We start from the raw sequence: 16,239 nt of genomic DNA, 5'->3' as shown, positions 1-16,239 counted from the left end.
CAAGAGAAGACTCTACACATGGACATCACCAGATGGTCAACACTGAAATCAGATTGTGTTTATTCTTTGCAGCCAAAGATGGAGAAGCTCTATACAGTCAACAAAAACAAAACCAGGAGCTGACTGTGGCTCAGATCATGAACTCCTTATTACCAAATTCAGACTTAAATTGAAGAAAGTAGGGAAAATTACTAGACCATTCAGGCATGACCTAAATCAAATCCCTTATGATTATACAGTGCAAGTGAGAAATAGATTTAAGGGCCTAGATCTGATAGAGTGCCTGATGAACTATGCATGGAGGTTCGTGACATTGTATAGGAGACAGGGATCAAGACCATCCCCGTGGAAAAGAAATGCAAAAAAGCAAAATGGTTGTCTGGGGAGGCCTTACAAATAGCTGTGAAAAGAAGAGAAGTGAAAAGCAAAGGAGAAAAGGAAAGATATAAGCATCTGAATGCAGAGTTCCAAAGAATAGCAAGAAGAGATAAGAAAGCTTTCTTCAGTGATCAATGCAAAGAAATAGAGGAAAACAACACAATTGGAAAGACTAGAGAACTTTTTACGAAAATTTGAGCTACCAAGGGAACATTTCTTACAAAATGGGCTCAATGAAGGACAGAAATGGTAGGGACCTAACAGAAGCAGAAGATATTAAGAAGAGGTGGCAAGAATACACAGGAGAACTGTACAAAAAAAATTTTCATGACCAAGATAATCATGATAGTGTGATCACTCACCTAGAGCCAGACATCCTGGAATGTGAAGTCAAGTGGGCCTTAGAAAGCATCACTACGAACAGTATCTCTCCATTTTCTCTTCCCTTTTCCTATCTCTCCATTTTCTCTTCCCTTTTCCCTGAAAATCATTATTCTATTCTCTGTTTCTATGAGTTTGTCTATTTTAAGTACTTCATACATGTGGGATCATGCAACCTTATTCGCAGTAGCGAAGATGTGGAAGCAACCTAAATGTCCATCAATAGATAGATGGATAAAGAAGATATGGTATATGTATGCAGTGGAATATTATTCAGCCTTAAAAAAGTAGGAAACCTGCCAGAGGTGACAGCATGGATATTATGCTGAGTGAAAGAAGCCAGTCACAGAAGGACAAATGCTGTGTGATCCCACTTTTGGGGTATTTAAAATGGAACGTGTTTTATAGGCAAAAGAACACAGAGATAGAGGATATTGGGATAAGAACAAGGATGTTACTCACCAAAGAATAAGTCATGGGACTTTATTTAGGTAGGAAAGTATTTCAGGTTAGGTGTTGATGATCAGAATTATTCTCAGAAAGCCAGATTTGGAGCAGCTCTCCAAATTACCTGTGGAGTTTGGTGCTGTTTATATAGCCAATTAAAAAAATAGCTTGAACTCATATAACCTGCTAAATGTTGATGCTGAAAAATGGAGGTTCTGCATCCCAAAGAAATTAGATTAACAAACGTAATACAGAAGAAATAGAATAAAATGGAGTCAATTTTGTCTGGAGACTATAGAGATAATGAAGAAATCTAGCAACTGATACTACTGATGGTAGAAAGATAAAGGTGGGTAAGAGCAATAAGTTAGTTACTTAGATACTCACCTTTGAGAAAGATAGAGATACCAGGTTTGTTTGATATGAACATATACCAGTAAGTAGATAAGAGTGAAAAAAAATATGATTTTATTAAAAAAATCATCGAACACTTACTATTAGACATAGGAAAAAATTTGTGAACAGAAGACTTGTTCCTGCATTTGTGAAACTTAATCTAATGGAAAAACTGACATTAAGCAAAATAAATTTCATAAGTAATTGCAACTGAGATCATAGGAATCAGGTCAAACATAGGGAGTGCTATAATAACATACACTAAAAATAGTCAGAAAATATGAATTTAATTGGATTTATATTGCTTACGAGCTGGCAGACATTGAACAAAATATCCATGGTTACATGCATGAATAACAGGGCATCTCAAAATCTTAATTTTACTCATTCTTCATCATATGCATACTCCCCTCTATAATCAATCACTATCCCTTGAAGTTTCACACAAAATGAAAAACGATAATATTCAAACTGTCACAGATTATGATGTGATGAAATTCCCTTTCTCTAAATAAACATTTTGCTCAGTAATTATATTCAAGTATATTGATTATCTACTTCTACTGTATGCCGAGTGTAGGTACTGGGACAGATAAAAAGAACTACAAAATACAATCCCTCTCCTGAGCTGCTTACAGTCCAGAGGAAAATATAATTGTAACTAAAATATCATAATGCATTGTGTGAGTACTATTCTTAAGCCAACCATAAAATGTTAAGTTGCTATTTTGGCACAGAGAAAATTGTGCATTTCTCCTGGTGTTTCAGTATGGTGTTGCTGTGTCAATGAAACCTGTAGAAAGATGAAGGGCTGGAGCTGCACTGATTTCTGTTAGAATTAGATGGATTGGGAGGTAAGGATACTTACAGAAGGAGATCAGGGGCTACAAAGGCCTTTTTGAGAGTTCAGGGAGTCAGAAGGTGGCTGATCGCTGAGTTTCTCTCACAGCATTTTATTTGTTGTTCGGCTGTGCTGGTGGCTGATTGCTGCGTTTCTCTCACAGCATTTTATTTTGTGTTTTTGTTGTTCGGCTGTGCTAGGTCTTCACTGCTGTGCCGGCTTTTGTCTCGTTATGGAGAGTGGGTGCTACTCTTTAGTTGCAGAGCAGTGGCTTCTCACGGTGGTGGCTTCTCTTATCTGACTGCGGGGCATGGCCTCTAGGGTACATGGCCTTCAGTAGCTGTGGCACATGGGCTCAGCACTTGTGGCTCCTGGGCCCTAGAGCACAGGCTCAGTAGTTGTAGCACACAGTCTTAGTTGCTCTGTGGTTTGTGGGATCTTCTCTGATCAGGTATTGAACCTGTGTCTTTCTCATTGGCAGGCAGATTCTTTACCACTAAGCCACCAAAGAAGCCCTCTCATTAGCATTTTAAAATTTTCATCAGACATATCTTTTCCATAGTTTGTTAGATTAATATGTATTTTGCTTTCCTTTGGGACAATTGCAAGTGACATTTTATTTTAAATTTCAGATTATACTTGTTTCTTCTACATGTATAGAAGTAAAATTAATTGCTACTTGTTGATTTCCTATAACCGTTCTGAACTCATTTATTCTAAGAGAATTTTCTTTTTGTTGATTCTTTCAGATTTCTTGTGTAGATAATCATGTTGTCTACAATAGACACAGTTTCATTTTTCCTTTATAGTTAATATGTTTTTTCTTTCTTCTTTTTTGTTTTGCCTTATTCCAGTAGCTAGACAGCCAAGAGGAGCTACCCTGCATCCGAGGCCAGCGGCGGTGGTCGGGAGGAGCCACCCTGCGTCTGAGGCCAGGGGCGGCAACCGGGAGGAGCAACGCCAGGTCCAAGGAGCGGTGGCTGCATGGGTGCAGGAGGGCCTGGAGGAGCCATCCCATGTTGAAGGTCAGGAAGGGCGATGGTAAGGAGATACTTCTCATCCAAGGTAAGGAGCAGCAGCTGCGCTTTGATGGAGCAGCCATGAAGAGATACTGCACGCCCAAGGTAAGAGAAACCCAAGTAGGATGGTAGGTGTTGCAAGAGGGCATCAGAGGGCAGACACACTGAAACCGTACTCACAGAAAACTAGTCAATCTAATCACACTAGGACCACAGCCTTGTCTAACTCAATGAAACCAAGCCATGCCCGTGGGGCAGCCCAAGACGGGCAGGTCATGGTGGAGAGGTCTGACAGAATGTGGTCCACTGGAGAAGGGAATGGCAAACCACTTCAATATTCTTGCCTTGAGAACCCCATGAACAGTAGGAAAAGGCAAAATGATAGGATACTGAAAGAGGAACTCCCCAGGTCAGTAGGTGCCCAATATGCTACTGGAGATCAGTGGAGAAATAACTCCAGAAAGAATGAAGGGATGGAGCCAAAGCAAAAGCAATACCCAGCTGTGGATGTGACTGGTGATAGAAGCAAGGTCCGATGCTGTAAAGAGCAATATTGCATAGGAACCTAGAATGTCAGGTCCATGAATCAAGGCAAATTGGAAGTGGTCAAACAAGAGATGGCAAGAGTGATCGTCGACATTCTAGGAATCAGCAAACTAAAATGGACTGGAATGGGTGAATTTAACTCAGATGACCATTATATCTACTAATGCGGGCAGGAATCCCTCAGAAGAAATGGAGTAGCCATCATGGTCAACAAAAGAGTTCGAAATGCAGTACTTGCAATCTCAAAAATGACAAAATGATCTCTGTTCGTCTCCAAGGCATACCATTCAATATCACGGTAATCCAAGTCTATGCTCCAACCAGTAACGCTGAAGAAGCTGAAGTTAAACGGTTCTATGAAGACCTATGAGACCTTTTAGAACTAACACCTAAAAAAGATGTCCTTTTCATTATAGGGGACTGGAATGCAAAAGTAGGAAGTCAAGAAACACCTGGAGTAACAGGCAAATTTGGCCTTGGAATGTGGAATGAAGCAGGGCAAAGGGCAATAGACTTTTGCCAAGAGAATGCACTGGTCATAGCAAATACCCTCTTCCAACAACACAAGAGAAGACTCTACACATGGACATCACCAGATGGTCAACACTGAAATCAGATTGTGTTTATTCTTTGCAGCCAAAGATGGAGAAGCTCTATACAGTCAACAAAAACAAAACCAGGAGCTGACTGTGGCTCAGATCATGAACTCCTTATTACCAAATTCAGACTTAAATTGAAGAAAGTAGGGAAAACCGCTAGACCATTCAGGTATAACCTAAATCAAATCCCTTATGATTATGCAGTGCAAGTGAGAAATAGATTTAAGGGCCTAGATCTGATAGAGTGCCTGATGAACTATGGATGGAGGTTTGTGATATTGTACAGGAGACAGGGATCAAGACCATCCCCATGGAAAAGAAATGCAAAAAAGCAAAGTGGCTGTCTGAGGAGGCCTTGCAAATAGCTGTGAAAAGGAGAGAGGCAAAAAGCAAAGGAGAAAAGGAAAGATATAAGCATCTGAATGCAGAGTTCCAAAGAATAGCAAGAAGAGATAAGAAAGCTTTCTTCAGTGATCAATGCAAAGCAATAGAGGAAAAGAACAGAATGGGAAAGACTAGAGATCTCTTCAAGAAAATTAGAGCTACCAAGGGAACATTTCATGCAAAGATGGGCTCGATAAAGGACAGAAATGGTATGGACCTAACAGAAGCAGAAGATATTAAGAAGAGGTGGCAAGAATACACAGAAGAACTGTATAAAAAAGATCTTCATGACCTGGATAATCACAATAGTGTGATCACTCACCTAGAGCCAGACATCCTGGAATGTGAAGTCAAGTGGGCCTTAGAAAGCATCACTATGAACAAAGCTAGTGGAGGTGATGGAATTCCAGTTGAGCTATTTCAAATCCTGAAAGATGATGCTGTGAAAGTGCTGTACTCAATATGCCAGCAAATTTGGAAAACTGAGCAGTGGCCACAGGACTGGAAAATGTCAGTTTTCATTCCAATTCCAAAGAAAGGCAATGCCAAAGAATGCTCAAACTACTGCACAATTGCACTTATCTCACATGCTAGTAAAGTAATGCTCAAAATTCTCCAACCCAGGCGTCAGCAATACGTGAACCGTGAACTTCCTGATGTTCAAGCTGGTTTTAGAAAAGGCAGAGGAACAAGAGATCAAATTGCCAACATCCGCTGGATCATGGAAAAAGCAAGAGAGTTCCAGAAAAAACATCTATTTCTGCTTTATTGACTATGCCAAAGCCTTTGACTATGTGGATCACAATAAACTGTGGAAAATTCTGAGAAAGATGACAATACCAGACCACCTAACCTGCCTCTCGAGAAATCTGTATGCAGGTCAGGAAGCAACAGTTAGAACTGGACAGGGAACAACAGACTGGTTCCAAATAGGAAAGGGAGTACATCAAGGCTGTATATTGTCACCCTGCTTATTTAACTTCTATGCAGAGTACATCATGAGAAACACTGGGCTGGAAGAAGCACAAGCTGGAATCAAGATTGCCAGGAGAAATATAATAACCTCAGATATGCAGATGACACCACCCTTATGGCAGAAAGCATAAGACAAAGACCCTTTAAATTCCATTCTTTGCCTCATGAAGCTTTCACTGAGCTGTTTGTCCCCCTGATCAACTGGAGTGTTTGAAACTAAACATTAATTAAACTTCTCTCCTTTTTAGCCCCCTTAACGTTGACCCATCCATGTTCTGATCCAGCATACAACCCCTCCTTAATGATCCCTCCAAAGAATAAAAATATTTCTTTTTTTACACTCCCTCTATTCTGTGTTCATTCTAGCCTGTTGACCTTTCCCTGCAAATAAAATTCCTTTTTGCCTGTCCTTTGAGTTGCTTGCAGTTCTGTTTGAATTGTTTTCTCTATTACAATAATCTCTTTCCCCTTTATTGCAATAATCCTTTCAAATGAAGTCTCTTTTATGTCAGTTTAGATTTATTTTTATTTAATAATAGAAGTTAGCAAATTGTTTGTCTCTTTTGATAATGTGCTCCCTTTCCCTCAGATTTGGAGCTGTTTATTGGAACAAAGAGAATGTTAGGTTCATATTTGTGTTCTCATCATGCCTTAATCTGCCTTGATCTCTGCCTGTCCCTATTCCCGTTTCCATCAATTTCTGTTTTTATTTTAGTCTCTGAGTATGTTGTTGCATCTCTCTGTCTACCCAATTCTCTCCTTTTCCTTCACTTACCTGTCTCCTTCAGGCCAAGCTCCTGTCTTCAGTTTGCTCCAGAGAGATGAACAACAAAGCAGAACAGGTTCCTTTCCCGAGTCTGGCAGTTTTCTTATTTATATCTCCAGTCTAAACTTCACCTCCCTCTGTGGTAAAAGGGCAAGCAGGAAGTGAAAAACTGGTTTCACTTTTGGGTTATTTTCCCCCTCTTTAAAAGATCAGCTGATTTTAAAGTATCCTACTTATTCATTCATTCATTCATTCATTCATTTATAATTGTGATTTATATTTGTTTATATAATTGTGATTTACAATTGTGTTTGCATTGTGATTCCTGGGTGTTAAGGTTATTGCAAATGGAAAACTAATGTTGGGGGGGAGCGTGTGTGTGTGCATGTTTATTTATGGTGCCCTAGGGTGAGCACCAGATAAAGAACATGGGAGATACAGGATAGGGAAAGAATTCCGGAAAAGAGACAAGGGCACATTAGAATGTCTTCCTCAGGGAACTTGCTTTAACTGCTTTATTGTTCTAGCTGTGTGGTTGAGTTGAAAATTAACAAAGTTTCAAAATTGTATTAGCTGATTTGGATGATTGAACACTAACATGAGCTAATGGAGGAAGGTCTTACTTATCAAAAGAGAATTTACTTTGGTCATCTTTTTGGGATAATAACTTTCCAGAGTAAGCTACTTGATCAAGTCAGGAACGTGTTGATTTTGCATTGTTTCTTCCTTATTATTGACTGGATGAGTGTCTCTGTGAGAAGAAGCAGTTTCATTGGGTGTTTTCTTTGACTTAATTTGAAAGATATTTTTAAATCTCTAGAAAGAAAAAAAGACAATGATAATGGCTGTTATTTCTCTATGTCAAAGGGGTTCATCATTTTGTCATTGTTCATCATTTTTGAATACATGCCTATATTCTTTCCAAAAATAAATCGAGTCCTTTTATGTGTGAAGCAGTAGGATGACCCAAGGAATGAAGTATAAAACAGGGTCATGCCTTGGAGGGCTTAAAACTTACAATAGAGTTTGAGAGAGATGAGTAAGTAGTTAATTTTATGGCCCCACAATACAAGTCTGAGGCCATAAATGGTATAAAGTTCAAAGTGTACTGGCAACACGGGTGTACCTATTCTTTTCCAAATTATTTTTCCATTTAGGTTATTACAGAATATTCAGCACAGTTCCCTGTGCTATACTGTAGGTCCTTGCTGGCTAACTATTTTAAAAATAGCAGTGTGTACATGTCAGTACCAAACTCCCAATCTATCCCTTCCCTCCATTTTCCCCTGGTAACTGTAAGTTTGTTCTTTAAATCGGTGAGGCTCTTTCTGTTTTGTAAATAAGTTCATTTGTATAACTTTTTTTTTTTTTTTAAGATTTCATACACTATAGCCCACCAAGCTCCTCTGTCCATGGAGTTCTCCAGACAAGAATACTGGAGTGGGTTGCCATTTCCTTCCCTAGGGTTTTCTGGTACAGGCCCTCTATACAGTCCACATCTCATGTAAAAGCATTTTGTTTCACTGATTATTATCTTACGCCATGATTTAATTCATTATAATTTTGCCTGTAAACAGTACCGCCTGCTCCATTGTTCCTCTGTTTCAAGCTGTGTATGTCTGCACATGTCTTCTTGGAGGAGAACCTCATGCTCATTTTCCCAGGACCTCTAGAAATGCTACCCAGGTCATCTCGTATTTCCCCTTTCCACTCCCGGTGCCCCTGTGCGTCTCCCCTACACGGGCCTGGACTGAGCTGTCTGTGCTGCTCTCAGAGCCCTGACTCCACCTGCGATGCCCCGTCACAGTGTGTGCACTGCAGCTGCTGCTCATCTGCCTCATTTCTCTCATCCCCCAGCCTCAAACACCCCACCTCCCTTTGTTCCTCCCGATTGTGGGGGATCTGTCTTATTCATCTTTGTATCCCAAACGTAGTGCATGAGCCAGATAGATGAACAAAACGTCATGATTGAATAAGAAAACGATTGGTCTGTTTGAGCCTGTGTCTTTACTTATATGTGAAAATATTAACAGTGATTTCAGTGAGTGACATGAGACACGAGGAAGGTATAAGAAGGGCTGGAGTGGTACCCGTCCAATAAGACTTCCCTTTTCCTGCTTTTAGAACAGGAATGAAAATGTTTTCTAGTAGGCCAGAGTTTAAATGTCAGCATATGGTTTAAGTCCAGGATCCAGCAGTTCCTAGCTATATTTTCTTATGAGTGTGGAGAGGGTGACCTAAGTAATGTTCGTTAAACAAATGTTCACAGGTCAATCTAGAGAGAATGCGACACAGAGAGGACTTCGATCAAACTGGCCTCGCTAAGTTCCTCCCTGTTTAGCACACCTGGCTCATAGTTTACTATAGTTATCTATAGTGTTGCATAGTTATCTATAGTGGTATATCTCTCCTGGAACAGGCTCTATATTCTAATCTCTTAGGCAGTTATGTGGAAGTTCAAAGGCTCTTTCAGAGTCTTTTGGACCTTCCTTACCTTCAGGTTGAAATAATCTACACACCCAAGTGGCACATCTTGGGGCACCTGTACTGTATCCCATCAAAAGAGAGGAAGAAGAGGAGGAAATAATCAGACAAACTTGCTGTTCAAGGAAAAAAAAAACAACAACAGTTTTCCTTTGTTTCAATGTGTGTGGAGCTTTCCCTACAACAAGCAATTCTGTAGCACTAGCCAGGTGTCTTACAATTTAATCTGATTCTGACACAATGTATCTTTCTGAATGTACTGTCAGGTCCCACAGTTTAAGGGCCCAGTCCCAGGAGACTGCCACTGGCTTCACATGTCAATTTCAGGCAGTAGATCCCCAGATTACCCTCAACTTCTGTATGACTTGGCTATAAATCAGAAATTCCAGAAAACTGCTTCTTCAGGATTGATGTGCTTGCTAGAGAAACTTCTAAAACTCAGGAAGACTTGTGTTTGCTAGTTTAGTAAAGAAGGTGATAAAGGATACAGATGAACAGATGGAGGAAGAGATACATAGGTTGAGGTCTGGGTGGCTTCTGTCCCTGTGGAGTAGGGGTCCATCCCTCTCTTGGTATATGTAGATGTGTTCACCAAACTGAAAGCCCTTCAAACCCCATGCTATTGGGATTTTATGTAGGCTTTCTCACATAGGATTCATCTATTTTTAAGTTAATTTCCAGCCCCACTCTGGAGAATGGTAAGTGGAGGCCTGAAAATATGAAACTTCTAATCATGGCTTTGTCTTTCTGGTGACCAGCTCCCATCCAGGGGCACAACCAGAGTTGCCTCATTAGAATAAAAGTACTTCTACCATTCTTATTACTTAGGAATTTGTAAGCATTTCAAGAATCTGTTTTATGAACTGGGACAAAGATTACTATATATTTCTCATTATAAGTAACAATATTACACAGGGAAAGACACAGAGACATCAGATCCTCCTTTCAGTGGATTTCTCCCCCTACCTCTCAGGGCAGTGGCCAGCTGCAACCAGCAGGGCTTTGCTAGCCCTAGGTAGAGGTAGAAAGAAGAGCATCCTTCTCTGTGAACCCTGAGATTCTCTGCTTCTGCTCTCTGATCCTACTTCCAGTTTACTCCCTTTAGAAAACATGAATTTCTAAGCAAATACTTAGGTGGCATTATCCTTGCAGATGACAGGGATATAAAAATTGGGGCTGATTTGTCAAGTTTAGGGATGCCTATCTGTACTAGTCTCCTTAAAGGTATGTATTTACATGGAAAGCGGACCTGAACTCCATTGTTGTTACTTTCTAATTATGCAGACTTTGGTCACACATTTAATCTTTCTCAGGTTTTCAGTAACTAAGTTGGACCCTATAGGGCTTTCCCTAAACCAAACTGCCCACCCTCCCATGTGCTCCATCTGCCTCTTTGTAGAAAAGCTTTAGTCTCCCAGGTCTCTCCTGAATCACAAATGACTGACTCAAGACTTGATTTAAAGACGGTGAATTTGTAGTAACAAAAAATAGCAGCTGGGCCAGGAGAACTGGTAATAATTTAAACAACAGATCAGCCATATAGCAGTCATAGGATCTTTAGTTTCTTCCTGAAGTACATAGATAATGGTGTCTGATACAACTTCTTGAGTTGTTTTCCAAATACTATAAAGCTTCCACCAGCTGTAAGAAGTTAACTGCATTATGACTATGAGAACATGGCCCCCAGAGTGATTGGAGTCTGAGGATTGTTGGTTTAACTGCTATGACACCAGCTTGTTATATCACTGTCAACCAATCAGAATTATGCACAAGCTGATCACACAATTTTGATTCTCTCCCTTACTTTGCCTTAAAAAAAAAAAAAGGCCTTTTGTGAAATCTACTGGGGAATCTGGACCTTTTGAGCCCATGTGACTCCTTTTATGGCTCTCTAATGAGTGCAGCATGTGTCGTAGCTCAGCTGGTGAAGAATCTGCCTGCAGTGTGGGAGACCCCGGTTTGATTCCTGAGTAGGGTAGATCTCCAGGAGAAGGGATAAGCTACCCACTCCAGTATTCTTGGGCTTCCCTGGTGGCTCATCTAGTAAAGAATCAGCCTGCAATGTGGGAGACCCGGGTTCAATCCTTGGATTGGAAAGATCCCCTGGAGAAGTGAACAGCTATCCTGTTCAGTATTCTGGCCTAGACAATTCCATGGAGCGTATAGTCCATGGGTACAGTCTGCAAAGAGTCAGATAGGACTGAGTGACTGTCACTTGCAGTTTCCTTCACCAAAACTTGGTGTCAGCAGATTGGCATTACATGTGCTAATGGACTCAAGTTTATAAAAGTTCAGTAACATTTCTTCTTGTGACTTTTCATTGTGTTGATGAAATGAGAATTCCAGGGCTTAACCTGAGGTAGGGGCTCAAAATATTAGTTCTTTCCATCTCTTCTTCCCATTTAAGTTCTGCTTAAAGGAATCTCCAGTGTAAACTCCATCTCAGTCTCAGACACGGATACTGAAACTGATTGTGCAAATCTGAAGGTTGCTCAGAGAGTAAAGAATCCACTTGCAGTGCAGGAGTCCTGGGTTCGATCCCTGGGTCAGGAAGATCCCTGGAGAAGGGAATGGCTACCTACTCCAGTATCCTTGCCTGGAGAATTCCAAGGACAAAGGAGCCTGGCAGGCTGGAGTCCATGGGGTTGCAAAGAGTTGGACATGACTGAGCGACTGACTTTCACTTTCACACACCGTGAAACAGAAAATGGAATTCAAGGAATCTTCCACCACCAAGCCAAGGGGAGAACTTACTATGCCTTTCTAGACATTAGGATAGGTTTTATAATTGATGAATTTGAATACTTTAGACTCCAGGGTAAATATCCATCAATGTGAATCCAGAAGAGCAAATGTAGAAAATTTACAGTGGTTGGGGATATAGAGTGGCCCCTGTTTCAGAAGAACCTGAGGGATTTTCAGAATAGCCAGGAAGAATGCAAAGGGAAATCATGTCAGAAGCTTAATTTAGAGTGTCCACCATGGAAGTGGTAAGAATGAACTTAGGGAAGAGCTCCCAGTAATATGGGAGCAGTCATGGATTTTGCTGGCTCTGAAAGGGATTTGGTTGCTTTCTGGCACCACTCATGAATATTGAAAGCTTTAGAAGAGATTACAAATTACTAAAGGTATCTCTCAAGTTTGGGGTCAATATGAGGGGGAAGCAGATCCAGGTTTTTTGATAATTTGATCAAATAGAGACTTGGAGTTGACATAATTTGAGATACCATTTTAGGGGAATATTTTTGAACCCTCAATCTGATTATCACAGACATGTTAGAATATATACTTTTGAGTCCTAAAACATGTGCTGCTTCGTTCGTCCAGGATCTAGTAGTTACTAACTATATTTAGATGTGTGTGGGGGGCTATCTAAGTAAGAAACAGTCGAGTGGTAGAATGATTTTCCAGTAGCACTAGCTACTTCACATCACATTAATGAGGATAAATGAGATAGATCAGTCCCACCCAGTGCTTGACCTGAAGCAGGTATTCAACTATGAATTCTTTGTTCCCCCAGCACATAGTTTGTTTGAAGAACAAATGTGTCCGAACAAGAGATATCAAATAGAGTGTCTTCAGCTGCAGTGTTCCTTCAGTGTTTACTTTGAACCTGAGTATTTCTATACGAGTGGAGTTCTTTTTTTTTTCTTTTTGCACTCAGTGCTGGGCCTTGTATCAGTGCCTGTGTCTTCTCTATTGCTATGCTGTGGAGAGATCATGGAATCTTTGTCTGTTGTACCTTAGATTCTCACAACATCAGCACATTTTCTATATGTGATAAGATTTCAGGAAATGATAAATTAACTAGGGGGTAAAGCAATCCCATGAACTCAAAATCAGATTCACAAACAAGTTTATTTCACTGCATAGCTGCTGCTTGTTACTCAGGTCCACTCCCAATGCTGAGACAGACTTTTGGTTTCATTTCTCAGTCTGATGTCAAAGTCCCAGAAACTTTTTTAAGATAAATGTTTGTTAAGTGATTAGTAAAGGATTTGAGGAGCCGTGTGTCAGGAACGAGAATGAATATCCATTTCTTATTATAAATCACAATATCACACCAGGGAAAGACACAGAGGCATTAGATCCCGCCTTTAGTGGCCTTTTCTCCCTCTCAGGGCAATGCCCAGCTGCAAACAGTAGGGCTTTGCTTCCTGGAGGAGGTAGAAAGGAAGAGCATCCTATTCTCCTGTGAACCCTGAATTTTTCCTATTTCTGTTGTATGATCATACCTCCATCCTACTCACTTCAGAAAACATGGAGTTCTGAGGAAATTATCAGGTGGCATTACGCTTGCAGATGACAGGGATCTGAAAATTTGGGCTGATTTGTCCAGTTAAGAGATAGCTATAATCATTAGTCCCCACTTTTTTCTCATTACTTTCTAACTCTGTGATCTTGGATTTCATCTTTCAGTTTTTCTCTCCTCTTACCATTTTAAATTGGGTTAATCAAATGAGATAATTTCAGTGCTTTATCTGAAGCAGCGACTCGAAAGTTTAATTCTTTCCATCCCTTCTTCCCATTTAAATCTTGCTTAAAGGACCCTCCAGTGTAAATTCCATCTCAGCCTCCTGTGGGGATGTAAAACAGAAGATGGAATTCAAGGAAGCTTCCTCTGGCAAGCCAAGGGGAAAACCTTATACATTTCCAGACACCGTGCTGTGCTGTGCTAAGTTGTGCCCAACTCTTTGTGACCCCGTGAACTGTAGCCCACCAGGCTCCTCTGTCCATGGGGATTCTCCAAGCAAGAATACTGGAGTGGGTTGCTATTTCCTTTTCCAAGGGATCTTCCCAACCCAGGGTTCGAACCCAGGTCTCCCACATTGCAGGTGGATTCTTGACCATCTGAGCCACCAGGGAAGCCTATAATTTCCTATAATAGATGGTATTGAGCACTCTAGGATCCAGGATAAATATTCACCAAGGAGGATCTGGAAGTGTCACTGTAGAGAACTCGCAGTGAATGGGGATTTAGGATGGCCCCCATTGCAGAGGATCCTGAGGAATTTTCAGAATGGCTGGGTAAAGGACAAAGGGCAACTGAGTCAGAAGACTAACTCAAAGAGTAGCCACCAGGGTAGTGGTAGGGATGGACTCAGGGAAGCACTTCCAGTAATATGGCAGCAACTGTGGACTCTGCTGACTCTGCAGGGGTTCACTTACACTCTGGTAATACCAGTGAATATTGAGAGCATTAGAAGAGATTGTTAATCACTAAAGGTACTCCTGGGGCTTGAGGTCATATTTGAGGGAGAAACAGATCCAAGATTTTGTTAGTTTAGTCAAATAGAGATTTGGATTTGATGTGATTTGAGATACAATTTTAGGGGATCATTTTTGAACCTGGTTTATTGTTTACATATCCAATTCAAGCAATTATTTGATCTAGCATGAAATGTATTCTGGGAGAGATCAAGGTGGCAGAGTAGGAGGATGTGGAGCTCACTGTTCCCAATGAACACAACAGAAATTAATATACATGTGGAATAATTCTCACTAAAACGTAACGTGAAGTTGGCTGAAGGAATCTTATATAATCAAAGCTCTTAGAAATATCTCATGTTATCAGGTAGGTTGGGAAGAAAAGTGATTGGGTTGGGACCTGTGCCCTTAGAATGGAACTCAGATGAAAAGGGAGAGCCCACAGGTGGCATCCACTCTTGGTCATGAAGAGGTTGAGTCACAGACTTGCCATCCTAGTCTTGAGGTCCTATGCATAGGGGACAAGCCCCATTGGCTGCTTGGAGAACTTTGAAGAACAGATAAAAAGGCTACAGAAACCTCAGTTCCACTCATGAACCATTCCTCTCTCAGGGTGGAAAGACGTCTGCCCTAACAGCCGCCTCACCATACTCCTCAGGCCCAATTGGAGTGAACACCCTGGCCCCGTGCATTTTAGTTCACAGAGTGGCACAGAACCTAGGGCTTTCAGGACCAGGGAAAATACTCAGCCTTGCAATGCAGAGGCCATCCATTCCCAAGGCAGAGCACCAGTGGGTAGGTGTCGGCCATTGCTGGCCCTTACTCAGGCAGTGCCCCACAAGCAGCTCAGACTTCGGATTGCAGTGCAGCTGCCAGGATGCTCATGACTGTCTCACTGTGCATCCCAGTTCCAACCAAGCAAACGCTCCATCCACTTACTCTACACTTTACACGTGGCATTAGATCTGGGGTAGCTATGACAGGGGAAACTGTAACCATGGGCTGTATCTGCATGGATACACAGATGCCTACAAAGGCAGAGCATAGGACCTCCGGAGGTGCATAAACCCCACTTACTTCCTCACTCCTTCCCTTTTTGGCAAAGGGTCTGAAACAGGGAGAAAGAAAACATAACTTTAAGGGGACAGAGAAAACACAAGACGGGCCCTAAGTTCTTCCATATCAGCAACTTGGAATCAGACCCCACCACTGGTAGAGAGAAGTCCCACAAGCAGCGAGGAAGTTCTTATAGCCTGCAGAAAGACTGCAGGCTGTAGCTCCACCATATCTATTCCCACCTCTACAAAGGTGATAGCTGCCAGTACACGCTGAGGAAAGGCGGCTGATGTCCATGTCAAATTCAGCTTCTCACCAAAGGCACTGGACACATTTAATATGTATAGATGTTCTTCCAGAAAAGAATACCCCTTCAGGACCACAGTAACTGTTTCACCTAAATTGACAGAGGCAGAGAATGTTAAGCAAAAATAAAAAAACAGAAGAACTACTCTCAAATGAAAGAGGAAGAGACAACTCTAGGAAAAAAAAAATGAATAAACAATTTACCAGATAAAGATTTCAGAAGTTGGTAAGAAAAATGTTAATTGAATAAGGGAAAATGATTGATCTAAATAGCGATCATTTCAATAAGGAACTAAATTATATAAAAAGACCCAATCAAAATTAGATAATTCAATATCTGAGATTAAAAAAAAAACACTAGAAGGAATGAATAGCAGACTAAGTGGTTCAGAAGAACACACACATGATCTGGGAGACAGAGTAATGGAAATCACCCAATCAGAACAGCAGAAA

The 16,239-nt window shown here is 41.0% G+C and overlaps 1 protein-coding gene across 5 annotated transcripts in view; it reads right to left on the bottom strand.

The window, feature by feature from the left end:
- The window catches only part of LOC138420282 (interferon-induced very large GTPase 1-like), a 67,433-nt gene extending 51,556 nt beyond the window's left edge, over positions 1-15,877 (bottom strand). For 4 of the 5 annotated variants that reach the window (XR_011249201.1, XM_069553389.1, XM_069553390.1 and 1 more), the window contains exon 1: positions 6,742-6,869. The gene's annotated coding sequence lies outside the window, so the exon portion shown is untranslated. Of the gene's footprint in view, positions 1-6,741; positions 6,870-15,722 lie in introns of those variants that run through there. The other variant, XM_069553391.1, reaches the window with a different exon arrangement.
- Positions 15,878-16,239: the final 362 nt, after the last annotated feature.

Source organism: Ovis canadensis, chromosome 15 (assembly GCF_042477335.2).
Source record: "Ovis canadensis isolate MfBH-ARS-UI-01 breed Bighorn chromosome 15, ARS-UI_OviCan_v2, whole genome shotgun sequence".
In the NCBI taxonomy this organism is placed as follows: domain Eukaryota; kingdom Metazoa; phylum Chordata; class Mammalia; order Artiodactyla; family Bovidae; genus Ovis; species Ovis canadensis.
This window is presented reverse-complemented; position numbering and strand designations above follow the sequence as displayed.